Raw genomic sequence first — 21,945 nt, 5'->3', positions numbered from 1 at the left:
ATGCATTCATTGGGAAGAGGACTTGCAAACAAATGCAGTGAAATGTGGTTAATTTATGTTTACATAAGTTCTGTTTTAAAAGAAAAGATTATTTAAAGAGAGAGAAAAGTATGTGATAAATATGCTGTTGGACCAGAACCACATTTTCAGAAAGGTTAAACGTTCTGCTTAGAATGTGCCTGCAGAGCGTCTTTAGTCACGCAGCATTTTAAAATTTCAAGCGTAAAAAGGAAAAAGAAAAGTTAGAAAGAGAATTAAACAAATGGATCATCGTCAATTTGATAGATGGCCAATGTGCTTTACAGCTTTACGCTTATAGGACTGGGACAGATGGTCGTCTTACAGCCTGCCCCCCTTCCCTCCTCCTTCAGGGGGCTGTTTTCCACAACAATTGTATGCTTTTGCAGTTTTAAGAGTGTGCGGTTCAAAAACCTTGAGACATGCTGGGTTGTTTATCTGGGGAACATTCATTAAAAGCTCAGTGCTTTTATCTAAATCATAAAGTTCAAATTAGGAGAGTGCTGTTTCTTTCCCGCCACACTTTAGCTGTAAGCAGAGTGGTGCTCCACTTTTGAGTTCTCTGTTGTTGGTGTCTGAGGGGCAAGAGTATTAGTCATTACAGAGATGGGGGCAAATATTTCATACGCTAACATAATGAGCAAACAAGGCCCATTTCCATTCTGCGGTTTGAAGTGACATGAGTCAGAGACTCAAAGTACTTCCCATAATCCCTTCGCAGTTTACAAAGAGGCACGTCATGTCCCTCATGACATTGGGTTGAATTTATGGTCTAAAATAGGTGCCAGACAAACAAAGAGTTGGATCGTTGGGTGCAGCAAATGGATGACAATGGACTCACACCTCCCTTCCTTGCTCTAAATGTTGAAGGTGAACAGGATGACCTCGTTCATCTTCTAGACAGTCTTCTACAGAACGGTTCATCTGAAAGTGGACGAGTCAGAGAGCAGATCTTGAAAGAGAAAGGAAGCGCGGGGGCACAGAACAAACAGCTGAAGATATTTTATGTTTTAGCATGCACATCAAAACTGCAATTCTCTTGAGATAAAAGAGAGGTATTGGCCCAGCTGAGAGTTGTTGACCTTTGGAGCTGAGGTGCAGGAGAGATAATGATGTAGGCCTATTAAACCATCTTCTCATGTACTTGGACAAGGGTATTTGGTACAATAACTGCATATACACACACACACACACACACACACACAGGGAAAAGAACAGCATGAAAGGAATAGACCTAAAAACGAAAGTCCTGTCATCATTTACTTGCCCTCAGGTCATTCCAAACCTGTATGACTTTCTTCTGTGGAACCCAAAGGAAGATATTTTAAAGAACTTTGGACATTTGGACTCCAAAAACCATATCTTCTTTTGTGTTCCACAGAAGAAAGTAAGTCATGTTTGGAGAAATCCAGGGTGAGTATAAAGGTGACTAGAATATAACAAAGTTCTAATTTTTGGGTGAACTATTCCTTTAAATTACACATCCAACCTCAATGCACTTCATTTTCTGATTGAAGCCCATATTCTGGTTAAGCTTTTAGTATGTAAATGGACAATTATGTTTTAATTTCCATTTACATGGAATATTCCAATATCTGTATTTTAGTTATTTTCAACAGTAACTGGATCAATTTAATCAGTCATTTATGCCATTAACCATAGCTCTTTTTTAAGAAATTCATATTTTAAGATGCATTAACTTGACAACAAAATTAACAGTAAAGACATTCAAGATTTATATATCAAATAAACCCTGTTTTTTGAGATTTCCATTAACCAAAAAAGTATCATGGTTTCACAAAAATATTGAGCAGCTCAATTGTTTTCAATATAGTTAATAATAAGAAATGTTTCTCAAGCACCAAATCAGTATATTAAAATAATTTCTGAAGGATCATGTGACACAAATATGTTAAATTAGAAATTAGTTTTTAACTAGTGTTGCCAAATGATTAATCGTGATTAACTGCATCCAAAATAAAAGTTTTTGTTTGCATAATATATGTGTGTACTGTGTACATTTATTATGTATATATAAATACACACACATACAGTATATATTTTGAAAATATTTACATGTATATATTTATATTCATATAATTGATATTATATATCAATATATTTCATTAAAAAACCTAACATTTTTCTTCTTTAACATGCATGTGTGTGTAATTAAAATATACATTACAAATATACACACTAAACACATATATTATGTCAACAAAAACTTTTATTTTGGATGCGATTAATCACGATTAATCGTTTGACAGCACTATTTTTAACATGTTTCTTTTTATATATATATGTTAAAAAATTTACTTTTCACAGGTGTCTGTATTTAATATATCCTACAATTACATTCATTTGGACATGCACATTTATAAATGTTTCAGCAATGAAACATTTATAAATGTTTCATTGCTGATTCAAACATGCATATGCCAGGTGTCTTATTTGGATTTCTAGAAAACAGCCAAAATATTGCCTTATCTGGTTATGCTAATCAGGTTCATTTGTTTACATGGTGTTTACATAATCCAAATCTGACCATATACTGATTAATATCAGATTATTTATGTGCATGCAAATACAGTCACACAATCTCCCACACTCTCTCTCTGCCTTCTGAATCTCATTCCTACACACACACACACAACCATAAAAGAGAACAAAAGCTTCCGGCCACAGAACACTCTACAGTGTTTTGTGTCTCACAGCGCTGTGCGCAGTATCGCTTCCATTAGTTGACTCTCGTGGGACTGAACAGAGCAGCACACCCTGTAGCCCTGAAGAGAGCAGGCAGATCGAACTGAAAGTATTGCATGTGCAATCATGAAAATGTCTTTATGGCAAGCAGAGAGCGAAAGACAGACACCTACCAATACGCCTAGCCAGAAACAGACATCGCATAAGACTCCATCTAGAGAAGTGATGAATTCTCGCACATCTAACTGATGATGGTGTGTGACTGTGAGAGTGGGTCACAGGGGATTACTGAGAGATGGGAGCCGGGCTGCTGGGGATTGAGAGAGCGAGAACTGCATTGTCAAGAAGAGCGAGGTGTCAGTAATCGACAGCCTCTTGCACACGCACACAAACGGCCCCGTGAGCTCATGCGCACATCCATACATCTCCCTGGATGCTCCCTTTCCCATAAACTGACGATGGGAAATATAATCTTCACAGAGAAATGCAATCTACTTGGTCTCGTCTTCTCATACTCACCCACACACACACAACCAACTTCCGCCCCTAAGAGCAATACTATTTCTGTCTATTCATGTGTACTGTCTGCAGATCATAATGACTAGATCTTTACTGCTTTGATTCAATGCAGCAGCAGCAGGGTCATTTCATCCTAACATACGCGGTTTCTTTCACGCTCAGACAAGTAATGCTCTTATCCATTCTCTATCTAGTGATTTTAATGGTCAAACACAGATAACACAAACACACTCATTCCATTTACAAGCCTCCAAAGCAGGTAATTAGGGCTTTGCTGAGACTTCTTCGGTGTTGGATAATAACTGTGTGAGCGTAAAAAGCAAGATTAAAGAAATAGTTCCCCCAACAAATTAACATTTTGCTGTTAGTTACTCACTCTCATGTCGTGCTGACCTTGAATGACATTGTAATCTGTGGAATCTTAAATAAGGAGAATAATTTTCTGGTCCCTCTTTTCCATGCAATTACAATGAATAGGGAGTGAAGAATTTCAGTATGTATAGCTTAAATAATCATACCTTCAGAACAAATATAGTGCTTACATACTATATTGCGAATAATTAATAAGAACCACTTTTATGGTGCTCTTGTGTTTCAAGCTCTAAAGCTCTGGTCTTTGTTTACTGTAATCACATGGGAAAGAACAAGAAAAAAACCCACCAAAATAAATTGTACAGAAGTATTTTAAAGCAAAAAGCAATGCACTCTCATGGCCATTTATGTTTTGTTCATATGGCAAATTTGTATGCATTTGTACAATCTCATTAATATGATTAATAAAAACAGCATGTTTCTGTGCGAATCACATATGAATTTACACAAAATCACCATCTTATTCAATAGTTACATCTCATGATATAGGTTGGTAAAAACAAGTTGGTAAAAACTATGTTAAATAGACTTGTGAAATTGAGAGATGGATAAGTGATATTCTCCTTAAAGTAACTTTGATTCACAAACTCCGGAAAGTAATTTTCTCTATCTTGACTTGAGAGCTTAAACTGAAACCAATTTCTGAAAACTATTACCTATTACTAACTATGACCTATTACTATTATTTGTTCAAGTTGTTCCTCAAGTTGTTCTAAACCTGCATCAGTTTCTTTCTCCTGCTGAACAGAAAAGATGGCATTGTGAAAAACTTCGTTAAACAATTGCAGGTAGCCATTGACTCCATAGTATTTGTTTTTTCTCCAAATCAATGGCTACAGGTTTGGAACAACTTGCAGGTGAGTAAATTATAACAGAATTTCATTTGGAGGTGAACTGTTTCTTTCAATCCAGTCACTTATCTTATAGACTGTTGTGTTCTCAGTTTGATTGATTTTGTGTCTTAATAAATTAGATAAAATATTCAAATAAATTTTTTAAGATAGAAGCCTTTATTATTTGAAAAGGGATATATCTGAAATTATTTCACTAATTAAAAACTGTCAATTTGCTAAAATAATATTCCAGATATTTGTCATTACTCTAATCAAACTGTGTTAAATAAAACAGTAAATAAAACAAAACAGAAAATTTCACTGGTAAAAATAGGTTTTTCTTTTCCTCAATATCACTTTTCCTTCTGCTAATAATAATAATAATAATAATAATAATAATGGTAAGCATACAAAAAATATTTTATTAACTGCTTGTTGATCTAAGAAAAATTGTGTTCAGTTTACCTTTAACCATGAATTTATGTAAATATCAAACAGAACATAAATGTATTGCTCTATTACTAAAACTAAGTAATACAGTATCTCCCTTGTGAAAAAGAAGTGTGCTTGATTGTATTAAATGAACCGAATCTTAAAGTATAATTTTAAAAATACATTTGAGTATACATTCATGGCTGCATTTCTTAACACACAAATACCCTTTAAAAAGTGCACTTTGTAATAGAAGACACAATTTTTTTTTTTGGGGGGGGGGGGGTATTATGCTAATATAAACATGCAAACATATTTTAATAACTGCTTGTTGATCATCTAAGGAAAATGGTGTTTAATTTATCTTTAACCATGAATTTGTGAAAATATCAAGCAGAACATGAATTTTACGTTGGATTAAAGATGGAGAAGGGATTTTCCGTCACATTTCAAAAGTCCGCCACACACCACTGCTGCAAAGCGATTGTGTTTTCTGTGGGAAGGGACCAGAAACAAAGCCGATTAAACAACCTTACAATAAAAAAAAAATAATAATAATAATAGATTTGGGCAAAGACCATTCGGGCCAGGCCAGTCCAGCTCCTGAAGCGTCAGGTTACATCTACCAATCCATTTTTAGCTGCTCTTGAGAGACACAGAGGGTTCTGTCAGTGCCATCAAACGCCAAAACCACCCTGGTGTTTATTATTAATGAAAACCTGTCTGTCTCTGCTGTGTCTATAGTGTGACTGACCGACTTTGTTCTCTCAGATCTACAATAGGTACGTATAACATCAGGGTGCCTCCAATCATAACCGACCACTTTTGAGTTCCCATGGCTACCAGACTATTCCACCATCAAAGACCCATCACACATTATGAGCATGTTCTCATTCTCTCAGTCTGTGTGTGGTCACCGCTTTCTTTAATTACAAACGCTCCATTTGAAGTAATTTGGATGTTTAATTAGTGATAATTTTGATCTTGGCAGGCGTCCTTTTGAATGTCTGTTGGTACCCACTAATGAGGGAAAGGTAAAAGAGCAGGACACGTCTTAGCGCATTAGTTGAGTGTTTTTTTGTTTTGTTTTGTTTTCTGTAGCATAAGTACAAATTTACTCTAACACAATAGCACCTTCTTGGCTTTGATGTCTACTGTACACAACAATCAAGCCACATCACAGAGAATGAAGTAAACCCAAATGAGCACTGGCTGAAATAAAATAAAGTAGTCATAGTAAATTATAAAAAAGAATGAGGACTAAATCAAAAGGTAAAAGGAAGTGAATAATACAATCGAAGACTGAGAGGAGTGGAAAGTGTTGGATGAATTCAGAGGTAAAAAGTTGAACAGGTTGAAGATCATCTGCAATCATACAGCAGAAACTTGTATTTAATAAAGGTGCACAGCAGAATGATAACTGAAACATCTCATACTCTTGAGTCCTAAAGTATCAAGGCAATTTAAGTATAGACAATGGTTGAAATGATAGCTTTAGGCCTGTTTCATGTCACAAACATAACTAGACTCGTGTAGCTGTGGCTCTACAACTAAAACTAAGTAATATCTCCCTTGTGAAAAAGAAGTGTGCTTGAATGTATTGAATGAATCAAATCTTAAAGTATAATTTTTTTTTAAACTGTACTTGCAGATAATTTCATATGAATTAAAGGTCATTCAAGTGTACTTAAAGTAAGTATATGTTCATGGCTACGTTTCTTAACACATAAGTACCATTTAAAAATTGTACTTTGTAAAAAAAAAAATAAAAAAAAAAAAGCTTAAATAAGTATATTGATGTGCTGACAAACATACTGAAGCCCAAGTAAAGCTATTGATTATTTTAAGAGTTTTAATTGTAGTTAGTATATTTAAATGTACTAAAATGCAGCTTCAGCAGTACAAATGTGTAATTACAAAAATATTTAAAGACATGACATAGAAGTTTCAATAGAAATTACATTTTAGTTTTCCATAAACAACTGCCAGTATATTTCAGAGACAATAGAAGTAATGGTAACACTTTACTTTTAAAGTGTTTTATTACGTAATAAACACTCTTTATGGTGAAATATGATGAAATGTATTTCTTTTTCACAAGGGTTGGGTTACTTCGTTGGGTATTTCCTTTAATATTGGCCATAAATTGTTGATTGACAGAAAATCTAATTTGCATGAGGAAGGTGAACCACTTTTACATCCAAATAGTAATGAATCTTTACAAAACAGAACTGGAACTCCAAAGTGTAGCTTTAAAATATATAAGTCATCTGCATTCAGTTAGATTTACTGAATAGAATGTGTTTGTGTATAAGTCACTATATGTGGAATTCCCATCAAGCCCAACAGATGTCTTTTTCTTTTCATTCCAGCATTTTATGTTGTTTAAAAGCCTATACTAAAAAATTGTGTTGATAAATAGGTTTATAGAACAACATGTTTCTGATTAACTCTACTTGGTTTTATGCTCCTGGTGTGTTCCTGCTATACAGCTGAGATTACAATAACATGTTACTATTGGCATCAAAATAAATACGCACTGCTAACACTGCTTTCACGTTTGGTGTGAAATAGGCCCCGGGCTGGTCTAGTGATACTGAGAGAAATAAATTAGACTTCACCTTGGACAGAGAGACTGGCCTTCTATTTGAAATGCAGAATGTAGGTTTTGGGAGCAGTGATGCTGAGCTAATGCACTGAGTTTCAACAGCAGCACTGGAACCTTGAACTAGAATGTTGAACTGCACAACTCTGAGTACACATCTTGACTGCATTTATATAGCTATGCACAGATCCAATATTTTTACACATTTGTTCACGCTATGATACTAAAACTCATTGCCCCGTTACGTTTTAAGCCCCAGAACATAACCAAACATCATTTACACTCTTCTTGTGCACACACTTGTGAGACATGCTGAGACTAGATGTTACTATACATTTTAATTGCAGCTCCAGTCAGGATAGAAAATTATCTTGTAATGTACAGTACCTTGCCTATGATTTGTTGTAATGTAAAGTGTGACATGACAGAACTGTGTACAGGGCAACAGCCTTCTGTCTTGTAGTGTCAGTGCTATTTTTTTTTAATTGAAGTTGAAATAAAACAAAATATAAATATGAAAAATGTAAACTTAAAAATTTGAACTGTTGCCTTGGCAACTAATTGAAATTAATCATTTTAAATCGAAGTAATAGAATTACACATACCAACATTATTAGAACACACAAAAATTAAAATGCAAACTGAAAATTACAAAATAAAAGCTAATTTAAAATACTAACAAATATTATAATAGTTTAAAAATAATACTAAAATAAAACTGTCTTTGAAAGTGATGTTCATAAGTTCCCCTTCATAACCACACAAAAAAAAATTGGTGGTGAAACAATTTTCACTCAGAAATTGCTAGTAAATTAAACATGAATAAATGAATGAATGAATGAATGAATGAATGAATGACACAGAAACTGCAAGTAACATTGAATTAAATGTGAAATTAAGTAGAAAGGCTGAAATTATTATTGTGTGTGTGTGTGTGTGTGTGTGTGTGTGTGCATGTTTATGTGGTTTATGAGGACACAAATTTGTATAATGACATGGGTATGACATAGGTATTACAACGAGAAGGTGATTTATGAGGACATTTTGAGTGTCCCCGTAATTCAAAAGGCTTATAAATCATTCAGAATTAGTTTTTTTGAAAATCTAAAAATGCAGAAAGTTTCCTGTGAGGGGTAGGATTAGGGGTAGGGTAGGTGTAGGGCAGGGGTGTCCAACCCTGCTCCTGGAGAGCTACCGTCCTGCAGACTTTAGTTCCAACCCTGCTCCAGCACACCTGTCTGTAATTATCAAGCAACCCTGAACACCTTGATTAGCTGGTTCAGGTGTGTTTGATTGGGGTTAGAGCTGAAATCTGCAGGATGGTAGCTCTCCAGGAGCAGGGTTGGACACCCCTGGTGTAGGGCAATAGAAAATACGGTTTGAACAGTATAAAAACCATTATGCCTATGGAGAGTTGTCATAAACCATAAAAACCTACATACATCAGTGCATCTGTAAAAATAAATAAAATAAACACCAAATAATATCATGTTTGACACAATCAGATCCTTGTGGATAAAATCAGGTCCCATCCTTCATGATTTCCAACGTAATATTATGTAAATATGTCCCATGACTAAAGCTAAATACAGTATATTATATTAAATACCATTTCATGTTTTTAAAGGAATCAGAATGAGTTTCCAGCAAAAACTAAACCTGGTTTAACAATAGCATGCGAACCCAAATCAGCTCACTGGTGTTTTGTTGTTGTTGTTTTGGCTCTGTTCTTCTGCAGGCTGGCAGAGCTGACAAGGGATTTCCTCACACCATGTCAGATCCACAGCTGCTATCCAAGAATGTCCTTTCATCCATAACCATAAAGGTTCCACATGGTAGCAGTCTCACCTTCTTAAACCTTCCCTCATCCTTCCCTTCTCCTCTTTCACTCTTCTCCGCTTTTCTGCCGTGCTCTCTAAGAAAGCAAGGAAACCACACTTTTTTTTAAGACAACATGGCTGCCATCTGCGCAAAACCGAATGTTGAGGAATATGCGAATGCTGAGTCATAACCAGGAAGCGGTTTATAATTAACTGTCACACAGCTCCAAGGGAAGAGATTCTCTCACTGGCAGCCTGTGGAGCCGCGGTGCGATCACATGGTGTATTGTCTGCGTAATGAGGCCGTGTGCCGTAAACAATCCAGGGTTAGCTGAAGGTTTGGCTCAGGTATCTGCAGTGTGTGTGTGTGTGTGTGTGTGTGTGTGTGTGTGTGGAAAAGTGTAAACAGTGCTGTTTGGCTCTTGTCATTTTGTGGTCACTTTCCCATGAGCACACAGTGCGAATACAAACTAAACACAGATTCCGTCCTGTCCCTGCAGATCACACGCACACACTCAAACACAGTCCGAACGTAAATACTCACACATAGGCTACACTGCCCTTCCTGAACTTTTTTCAAACGCACACACATAAGCAAAGATAGCCTTGGTCACACGGTCCTTGCAATGCTGGCTGGTTTCTGGGGATTTTGCAAGGATTATAGCAGAAAGTACACAGCTGATAATAACACACAAACACACGCGCACACACACATAAATAGAAAGTGCTTAGCTGATAAAGGCCCCCCACCAGTTGTTTATGCCACAGGCTGTGCATTGCTCTGTATTTTTTCCTTGGCTTCTTTTAAGAGTTCGCAAAGAACTTTTGACTTTCCTCTCCATGAGCCTTACAGGTTGGATCACATAAAACAGAGGCCTATGATCAGGTCTTTTTTACTGGGCCATGAGCACCAGTGAAATAATGCTGTACTCTAGTAAAATAGTACTGCTAAATCTTTGTCTGGTTATGAACAGAGTATACAGACTAGAGGTCGACTGATAGGCCTACTGATTATTTTTTGATTGCAGAAGCCGATATAAAGTCAATATGCATGATATCTGATATGATTTGATTTAAAGATTAAAAGAAACATTCCTAATATCTGCTGAATTTAAATGTATATTTATTTATATGGTATTTATTAAATTAGAATTTAATAAATAGAATAGAAATAAAATAATAAATATATAAAAACATTCAGTCTTCTGGTAAGTCTTTATACACTGGTACTCAAATAAATATTTATGGAATCAAATAAATATTTTCTCAAATAAAGCCTAGGTAATGCAAATTTTACATACAATAAATATGACATGTAAAGTCCTGCTTCCAAAACATTGGCCAAAATGGAAAAACTTGGCCGATATGATACCCAAATATCGGCCGATATAATGGTTGACCACTAACACATTTCCTGTAATAATATTTAAGGAATCATGTTATGTGTTTTAAATCAGCTGTTTTGTATCATAACTAGCGATGCCAAATCCATGGAGGAAACACTCGGGTTTTCAAAAAAGTGATCGGACAGTTCAGTCACACGCTGAATTGTTTGCGGCATATTCTTACAATTAAATTGTAACTGGATAAGAGAAAGAAAACCAAAACAGCACTGCACAAAGTGGATATTTACCTACAATCCATTGTAGAAAACAAAACTTGTCTTGTCTTCTATTGTTTCTACTATTTTGCTCAAACAGTTTGTAAAGGACTCTGTACTAACAATAGTTTTAAAAAGTATCAAAATATGCAGACACTTTTTCAGTGCTGATGAAAAAAAATCTAGAAACTCTTGTGCCAATGATTATGATGTTTCACACTTCTTCAGTCTGAGGGTTTCATGCGCGCCAAGGAAGTTTTAAGGACTTCATTTTTATTCTCCTGAAACTCTCTCACTACCTAGCCTCGTTCCAAAACATAATGAGCTACCTTACCATGCTGTCTACTGTCATCCTAAGTATTCTAACTGAAATGAAACCTAATAAGTGACTGATTTGGAGCGCTCTACATAGGCTGCAACAAAAATAGCATTTCTCACTGAGGTGTTGAAAAGTTGAATTGATTTCAATTATGTTTGACGTTAGCATGTCGCTAAGCTAACAGTGAAATAAGAGACAGTATAAGAGGTGGAGTGATTGTAGAAAAGTGAATGGGAGAAACTGCAACAGATTTGAATGAGAAAATCTACAGGATTTTTTTCATTTATTTATTAAAATTTCGATAGATATTGCCATAATAACATTATTGTGAATACGTTTGACGATAAAAATTGTATGAAAATCTGCCCAGGGGCTGCCAAAGTGGCCGTCAAATAATCTGACCAGCCTTAATATACATAAAAATACACAACACACACAAATATTGATTAAAATAATTCATTTAGATTAAATTTTACTATTTTATGAACACATTTTAGTACTGAATATTATATTCATCCATCTATGAGTTTGGTGAAAGGGCAATTTATATTATATTTCTCTATATGAAGCATAGAATTATTCAAGCCACCAAAATACAAAGATACTACTGAAAATGATACAGAATCTCCCAGACTAGAGTTAAATACATACCCAATGCACTGGGACGAATTTAAAGGAAAACTATGTGAGTGGCACTATGTGACACAGCAGGATATTTTAGCATCCTCCGCAGTCGTAGCTGTGTGGTGCCGACAGACGTTCATAGAGAACAATATGTTCAAATTTTAAAGACATGCTGTGGCACAGTCCTGCGCTTCTTGTCTAGTGTGCAACCCCCTTTAAAATGCAGTCTAGGTAGATAGTTCCTTCACACACTCATAGCTGACCTCCATATCCTCTATATCTATGTAAATGTTTGACTGACAGCAAAATAACAACATATGGCTACCTGCAAGAGACAGTCCATTAACAACTATATGCAATCATTGAAGGACTGTATGTATAATCACAACAAATCAAAATTTTCCTTGAATAGGCTAGTCGTGTGAGGTGGCCAGGCTGGAATTTGAAGATAACAGGCCAGGTATGGCTGAGAGTATGTATTCAGTGCACACCACATTGCCAGAACAGAACTCAACTTCAGCTTCACACTCTCAGAATGAGGAAACTGTGTGCAGAAATGTGTATAGAATAAGCCATTGTATGTGGAGCGAGATGTGTGAGAGTGTGTTAGGAGGTGCTGAGGTTTTGCTTAAAGAAGGTGAGAGGAAATAAGAGGTGAGGAACGCACCTTTAACATATTGACAAGTTTGGGCCTACATGCGTGAGAGAAAAAGGCAGAGATTCAAGGGTAAATTCACAAAAATGGTATCACTGGGCTATTGCATGCAAACCCTTTGTTTCATTTGATATCTAGCCCAACCATGCACTTAAATGTACTGGAAAAAAGCTTTTGGATTACTGACATTCTATTTTAGTGTAAACACACTTCATTGTCTGCAAAACTACAGATCTGTTTAAGAAAAAAAAAGATGTGATTTGTGCACATATAGTACACTACTGTAAAGTTTGGGATTGGTAAGATTTTTTTTTATGGTTTTCAAAGAAGTCTCTTATGCTCAACAAGGATGCATTTATTTGATTAACAAATGCAGTTATTATAGTTTTAGTGAATTTTTTTTAACAATTTTCTTTTTTAAATGTATTTTAAATAGTGCTGTCAAACAATTAATCGCATCCAAAATAAAAGTTTTTGTTTACATAATATATGTACAGTATGTATACTGTGTTTATGTATTATGTATATATAAATACACACACATACAGTACATATTTTCAAAATATTTAAATGTATATACATTTATATATTTATTATTATATTTTATATATATATTATTATATTTTATATAAATATAAATATATTTAATACATACACATAACATATGAAACATACACAGCACACATTCATATATCATGTAAACAAAAACTTTTATTTTGGATGCGATTAATCGTTTGACAGCACTAAAATGTATTTCTGTGATGTAAAACTAAATTTTCTGCAACCATTACTTCAGTCTTCATTGTCACATGATTCTTCAGAAATCATTCTAATATGCTGATTTGGGTCTCAAGAAACTTTTCTGATTGCAGTGCTAAAAATCAGTCATGCTGCTTAATATTTTTGTGGAAACCATGATTTTCTAGGATTCTTTGATTAATATAAAGTTCAAAAGAACAGAATTTATTTAAAATAGAATATTTTAAAATATAATTTTTCTGTGACGGTGTAGGATTCTTTACAGTCACTTTTGATCAGTTTAATGAATCCTTTTTATGAATCCTAGTAGCTCTTAGCTATTTTAGGTTTGTCCAACTGGTCTGTTTAGCTAGGTGACCAACCTGACCACCTAAAAAGTGTGTAAAAGTGCCTTGACCAGCCTTGGAAAGCATAAGACCAGCAAACCAGCTCAGGCTGGTTTCCGATTCACCAGATTTGCATAATTCCTTTGGCGAATTGTGTGCAAATAAAAGATGCAATGAGCTGGCACAATGTAAATTCCTCCCTCAATATCCGTACATAATTACTCATAATCATGATTCATAATATTTCATGTAAAGATATTTATATGATTATCAAATATTGCCTTTTCTGCCTCGGAAACAACTTCTCTGCTGACATAACCAAATTTGAAAAAATTATATTAACCAATATTTCATAGCTTAACATGTTTAATCCAATAAAATCCTGATGGCGGATACAACCAAGTCCCATCCCACATATTTTCCCACTGACTATTCAGTTTCCCTTGGAAATACATCATGGCACAGAAGTTAAATGCACTATGAATGCAGTTTTGTGCTGTTTTTAAGCACAACGACAGTGGAGAATGACAGGACAAATTGTATGTTAGTTAAATGGTTGTGTTTAAGAGTGTTCATTTGTATCAGTGTGCGAGTGAATAGTCATTAGACTGAAATCACAGCTATCAAAGTTCTTGCCCTACCTCATCACTTACTTTTAGAATGAGTATAATCAAGAAAGAGCAAAGGTCTCTCCACTCACATTCTTAACAATGACCTTTCTGAAGAGAGACGGCAGTTTGTGTCTCGTCCAAAGAAGTCTATAATACACTCTTAAAAATAAAGGTGCTTCACGATGCCATAGAAGAACTTTTTTGTCTAAATGGTTCCATAAAGAACCTTTAACATCTGAAGAACCTTTCTGTTTCACAAAAGGTTCTTTGAGGCGAAAGAAGGTTCTTCAGATTATAAAAAGGTAAGAAAGAGATGGTTCTTTAAAGAACCTTTGACTAAATGGTTCTTTGTGGAACCAAAAATGGTTCTTCTATGGCATCGCTTGAAGAACCTTTTGAAGCACCTTTATTTTTAAGAGTGTACCTGGAAAAGCCTATACTCTACACTGTGGGTTACGGTGTGGTTGTATTATTGTTTTGTGCAAATTTGATTATCAGCGTCATTAGGGGCAGATACCCTGGCTAATATATTATCATAGACAGCAGATTGTATACTTCCATACTTTATAGTAGGCGAAAAAAACAGTATGTGAACAGAATAATATGTCCAAATTCACAGTATTCTTAAAATAGTAGGTAGATGACCTACTATTTCCAGTGAAATGACGAAGTGTGCATCTAACGGATACTTTGTTATCCCATGAGGCCGTGGGAGAGGATTTGTGAATGGCAGTTAAGCGAAGCAACTGATGCTGTAAGTTACATGACAATGACAACATGAGGGATGTAGATTACATTGATATAGAACATACTTTTTCAACAGTCGCCAAGTAAATACTTTTTCCAAAGAAGTACCTACTCAGAGATTATGCGACATCCGACTCAGTCACTGTGTGTGTAACTTTACTCGCCAGGCGGAACAATGACAAGTCAGTTAATAAAACCTGGTTGTGTATCTACTAGTATGTGTATGTGTTTGTGAGGCAATACACAAATCAAAAGTACTTGTTTCTGTAACATTCAGATTTTATCATCATCAAAAGAGACCAAAAATTAAACGGAACCCTTCCATAATAAAATGCTACTTGTATAATATAAAAGATGTTCTTGAAAAGGACAGCAGATACTTTTTCATTATTAGACAGACTCTAATAACTCCACTGAGTCACCAATGTTTCTTGCAATTAAACAGTCTGTTTGCTTTTGAATACTACAAATAATTGGATTGAGAAGACATCAGAGATTGTGACGTGCAACTCTACACATAAGCAATAGAGGTTTGACTTGGACTCCAAATTAGAGTCGTAAACTCTTTGTCTACAAGGAGAATATTTTGTCTGAACATCAAATCACTGTTTAGATAAAAGGCAGTCTCTCATGCATGCTCTGTCACTGTTTTTTTTTTTTTTTTCCTGTGAGGACGTGCATGTCTGTGGAAATCCAGCCAGATGAGGCATGCTAGAAATACAGAATCATTTGATGATGTTAAGTGTAGGTGTAGATAGAGCCAGCCACACGTCATATACTGGAAGTGTGAGAGGAAACAAATTGAAGTTACCATAGTTACCAATTCATTCATTGCGGTTAAACAAAAAAATTGCCTTTTGAGTGGGCATTTACAGAAAAAAAAAAAGTTATTGAGTGTTTATTTTTGTTTTGTTTTTAATGTGATTAAGCTCTGGTTAATAAACTAACAAATTTATTTTAAAAGTGCATGGAATAATGAAAAAAAATAAAATTTAATAGTAATTAATAATAATTTCATGAATAATAAGGTTACACTTTACTTTAAGATGTCCTTGTTACAGTGTAATCATACATTTAAGTACTGAGTATTATTACATGTACTTACTCTATGGTTAGGTTTAGGATTAGGGTTTGGCTTAGGGTTACTTGCATGTAATTATGCATACTTTATTGTTATTATAATAGTAAGTGCATGTAACGTGTAACAAGAACATCTTAAAATAAAGTGTTACCAATAATAATTTTTTATTTAGTTAGTAAGTAATGTAAAACCTTTTTTATATATTTATATATTTTCTTTCCTATCTCTTTCTGCTCCAGGAAATACATTTAAGTAACATACTCAAGTAACTGTCCTGCATCTACATCTTAAATTGACCTGCAAAATGGCCTTGAAAGACTTAAACTATACACTGAAATTTTGCTTGATTTGTGATTTTAATTATTCATTCAGACAGGTTTTGTGAACAGGATCGATTAATCACTGAAAAGATTTAAACTGTGCGTTGCTACTTCTGTCATGATCATGCAGAGGAGTGCTGGAATGAATAATAAGGTTTTAAATGGAAAATTATTGAACTTTCATCTTTTTCTAACACAAAAAGCATGACTTCATAAAGACTTTTTATAATTTTGGAGTTGACTTCCATTGTCCATTCATTTTTATTATTCTAAAAATAACCAAGGTATACTTCATATGATATTAAAATGATAAATTATCATTCTGTGTTTTAAGTAAAAGTCTTAAAGCTTTGGAACAACATGAAGGTGAGTAAATAATTAAATAATTGTAATATTTTGGGTAAATTATTCCTTTAAGTGAGCATGGGGAGGTGGGGGGAGTGGATGTAAAAAAAATGTTTACAAATTAAAATTGTTAAGAGACAAAGAGAGAGAGAGATGGAGGAGGCTTTGACACGGCAGTCTATCAATTTAATGTGGTGCCAGCAGGAGTTTCACATCTGTTAGGGATGAGACCATGGTCTCTCTCTGTATCTCTCTGTCTCTGTCTGTTTCCCTCTCTCCATCCCTCTCGAAGTCCATCCTCCCTCTCCCTGACAAGAGCAGGACTCATTATGCTTCTATTAGGACAGAGGGGCACGTGTGTGTTTGTGTGACTGCTTTCGCGATGACATCGCTGATCCAAAATGTCATTTTCCAGCAGGAGGTGACTGGCTAGTGTTTTGCTCTAGCTGTTCATGTCCTCTTTGCCTTTCTCATGTTCCCTCTATATTTTATGCTGCTGAATAATATTGTGACAAGCTGATCTTTTGCCCCTGAGAGAACCAAGGCAAAATATGTGTGTGAAAGAAACATCGAAAGCAAAAAAAGGTAGAGATAGAAATGGTTTGCTGGTCCAAAAAATGAAAATTCTGGCATCATTTGCTCAACCTCATGCCATTCATCTTGTATGGCTTTTTTTGCAGAAGACAAAATAATATGATGTTAATGGTGACCAAAGCATCCAAGGTTCAATAAGGACACAAAGGTAGCGTGAAATTAAACTCGACTGTTATATTCCAAGTCTTCTGAAATGGCACAATCAGTTTGTCTTTATTTATTAAACCTTTATCCACTCACTGCATGCATTCAAAAACTACATAAAAAAATGGCGATTCTCTGGTCATAGTGCCAAATGCTAGATTTTAGAGGGGTTTAGGGGATGCTTTCAAGGGTTAACTTGACCTTGAGCTTCCGTGTCCTCAAAATACCTATTCAAATGTAGATGTCATGGCATTTAATGAGGAAAAGAGTATTCCACAACAGACCGACAACTCATTCTTGTGATCTAATTTATTCCCAATAAATAAAATCAATAGATTTCTTATTTTCCTATTAAATATCCTGTTTAACTCTGACATGTGTCACATTACAGAAGTAAAATGGGTCACATTGTAAAATCACTTGTTTTGAACCAGATATGGAATTGTGTGTGCGATAATGGCTTTTGAATACCTCTTTCCTCTGTGCTTCACTATTACTCATTTCTCTGTATCTCCCTTTCTTCCTCTATCATTCTCACCCTTTAGACAGAGCTCTAGGGGACCTTCAGACCGAATAAAAAGGTGACAAGACATCATCATTTTTCAGACGGGTTTGGGAGAAGACAGGATCAGGAAGAGAACAGCCTCTTACTTTAGTCCATAGAGAGATCACTGAGACCTTTATCCAGTCTCTCTCTCTCAGTTTGTGAAAGGCCAAATCCATGCCCACTACACAGAAAATGTCTAGAACAGAAGAAGTTGAAACTCTCAAATCACAAGATGCCCCAAACCTCTTAAAGCCAGGCTCTCTTGTCTCCATAAGAGACACAGTGACACATTTCTATGTTTCACGCTCCGCAGAGAAAGAAAGAATACCGGCTCTACTTTTCTTTATTTTTATTTTTTTCTCAGCTGCTCATGGTGGGAAGATGAAAGCTCAGAGATCAAACACTTCATGTATTTGATAGAATGAATGTGAGGAGGAGAAAAAAACGGCACCTTTACCATTCTTTCTTTCTTTGTCCTGCTTTCCTGTCCAATCCTTGGTACATGAAACGCTTCACTTGCCTCCCAGCGAGTAAGCAGAGCTTCAGTACCATGGACAGCGACTCGACGGGACTTGAATGATTGAAAGGGTAAAACCAGATTGACGGCTGGTGCTGAATCAGGAGGTCTATAGCTGGGGCCATGAAAGGCTTGTCAGGTAAGTAGTCATTTAGCAAACATGTTATCCAAAGCTGTTTACAGTACAAGGATAACAATCTCAGACTCAGGGCATTTTTATACCTGGCTCGTTCAGAAAGTTTTTAAGGGATCGCCTGAACAAAGTGGTCTCATCCCAACTGAAAACAAACTCTGGAGCAGTTCGCTTGTAGTGAGAAAGAAATCCAACCTGATGGACCAATGAACCAAGCTGTATCATAATTTATAATGGGAAATGAGTTGCATAAAAAGCAGCATTGTCTGCAAAAATGCTGTCCAACCAAAGCGTTGAGTCCCACTCTAATTGATAAATGATCAAATACATTGAAACAACTTGAGTCCCTGGGTCACTTAGAATGTAAGGCCACAGGTTGCCTTTCAGTCCAGATTTTCATCCGTTATGTTAAAGGTTGTAATGTTACAATGTTAACGTTAAATGTCTTGTGAGTAACCCAACTCTAACTCTCTCTTACCTAAAACTTAACAGTAGTGCAAGTTAAGCTCAGTTGACAGCATTTGTGGCATTATGTTGATTAGCATAATAAATAAATAAATAAAAACACAAACACTTTAGGTCGCATAGCTTTGCTGCCAAAAAAAACCCAAAAAACGTAATGTCCTGAAGGCAGCAGACAGTCTCGGTCTGGAAGGGCAAACAGCATGCCTATCATTCACTTTCCTACATCCTACTGAGAAATAGCGTTTGACATTTTGGGGGCAGTTGATAGAGTGGTAAAAGGAACAAGAGAATGAGCGAGATCTTTGATTATAGGATGTGTATTTAGTGGTCCAGGAGTTTTTGTGAGACCAGATGGTCCGCACAGAATCAAGGCTAGCAAAAAAACACACGCATACACACACGCACATGCACACAATGCAGGGTAATTTATAATGAGAGACTATCACTGTTGTCATGATAATTATCCCCCATAATCCAATTCTAATGTGACTCTAGAAAAGAACATATGGCATATTAATCAAACGCCGGTTAAACCGACAGTGTCATACAAGTACAAGAGCTGAAGGTCAGCTACCAAGGGCTGAACACCCAATATTAATTCTGTTTCAAAAAATGAGATTTTCTGCCTTCACCAGTATCAAATTCCGATAGTGATCCAGCCAGGGGCATTTTATCTGAGGAGGTCAGAGAGGTTGTGCTGTAGTATGTAAACCTACCTCTCTTTTTTACAATATTTGAGACTGATGCTCAGTCGGATATCATCAATTCTGGTCACATTAGCATCGAAATGAACCAAAAAGCCTGTCAGGGAGCTGATTTTAATAGCAAGTGCTCTGCTTATTTCAATAAAATTAGCATCCCTGATGTCAAAGAGGCGTTTTATGGTAACAACTTTGCTTGAAGCTGCATCTCTGTAACCATCATTACACTAGTGGTGTTAACTAAGGATTTGATTATTTGATTGTTATTGTTAGAGTAAAAAAACTTTTAATAATAACAATAATAATAAGATCAACAGAAAGAAAACACAAATAAAAAAATATATGTTTCTGTATTATTATACATTTAAAAAAATAAATCCATGTTACTTTTGAAAACTGACACCTAGTGTTGAGGATGCTGGCATCTGGAAGGAATAGTTAACCCGAAAATTTAAATTTGCTGACAATATATAACCCTCAGGCCATCCTGAGTTTGAGTTTGTTTCTTCATTGAAATTGATTTGGAGAAATGGAGCATTACATCACTTGCTCACCAATGGATCATCTGCAGTGAATGGGTGCCATCAGAATGAGGTGATCCGCTAATAAAAAAAATCACAATAATCCACAAGTAATTGATACAACTTTAGTCAATCTATTAATATCTTGTGAAGTCAAAAGTTGCAGATGCAAGTATGCAAGCAGCAAATCAATCATAAAGACGTTTTAACTTTATACCTTCACTTCTGGAGAAAATAAAATTCCACAGTCCATAATAATTATTTATCCAGTGAAAAAGTCTATCCACTGTTGTTCTCTCACATCAAAATCCACCAACATATTTGTTTAGAACCATTTTTTTTATTTTTGTAAACTGTTTAATCTGTGCATATATGCTCCTAATTCAGATGAGATTACTTTTTTTCACCAGTGAAAGCAATATTATGGTTTAAAGGTGTCCTATTATGCTTTTTCACTTTTTCTACATTAGTTAGTCTATAATGTTGCTGTTTGAGCATAAAAAGATCTGCAAAATTACAAAGTTCAAAGTCCACTTCAAAAGGAGATATTTTATTTAACAGAAATCACTTTTCAAAAACTACAACAAGTGACTCGTTTGGACTACAAAGCATATTTTGCCTCTGTATTTCATGGGCTCTAGATCAATTTTTATGGGTGAGCCCCCTCTCCCCTGAGCCAAATGATTATGCTATACCATAGACGACCTTAATGGGTCCCTCTAATCACAAGGCCTGGGACAATGCCTTCTCATTTCATTAATCTACCACACGCCACTGGATCCAGCACATTTAATTTCAAAATTTGTCATCCATACGTTTTTGGTAGATAAAAAAAAAAACAATGTTGTGCAAAATTATTCTATACCCAATAACCAACTGGTTCTTTCACATTTAATGAAGTATGAACATATTCATCTACACTCTGGATCACGTTTTCCGATTGGCCAACTGCACCCTAAAGCACACACAAACATACAGTATCCCAAGCCACACACACATATACAGTACACATACTCCAGAGAGAGAGAGCGCTCTTCTTTATGAGGATGAGTAATGAGTTGACTAGTCAGAAACAAAGCTCTGACCCATGTTGTGAGCAATTAGATTAAAGAAACGCAGCAATTTGCTTTAATTACATGTCCCACACTCCCCCCTCAGGAGCGAAGGAGTGAGAGAATGAGGGAGTGAAACACTCAAGAGGACGAATGAATACACATGCTGTAAAGATAAGCTCAAAATGGCAAGAATGAGATTATAGAGAGAATATAACTGGCTGAAAGCCGTCTGCCTTCAGTTTGACTGGGTGCCATCTAATAATATTAGGAATAATTCAGCCAAAAATGAAAATGTACTCAATTTACTCGCATTCATAAGGATATCTTGACATCTCTTTTCAAAATGAGGGCTGTCAAACTTTAAATTTAGCGAGTGAGTCATATTGATGTTTTCACTATATTTTGGATATTGATATCCATTGCAGAATTGCTGTCATACGGCTCGCTCACTGAATCGCAGGCCGTCTCAGTGATCCGCCGTAAAACAGTGATTCTGTCCTAATTCCCTTGCATATTAATGGTGGAGTTCCCTTTAAAATCTTAAATGATTCCCTTTGAGCTAAATTATTGACCTGT

This window comes from Sinocyclocheilus grahami, unplaced genomic scaffold, assembly GCF_001515645.1.
Source record: "Sinocyclocheilus grahami isolate Dianchi unplaced genomic scaffold, SAMN03320097.WGS_v1.1 scaffold848.1, whole genome shotgun sequence".
NCBI lineage: Eukaryota > Metazoa > Chordata > Actinopteri > Cypriniformes > Cyprinidae > Sinocyclocheilus > Sinocyclocheilus grahami.
This window is presented reverse-complemented; position numbering follows the sequence as displayed.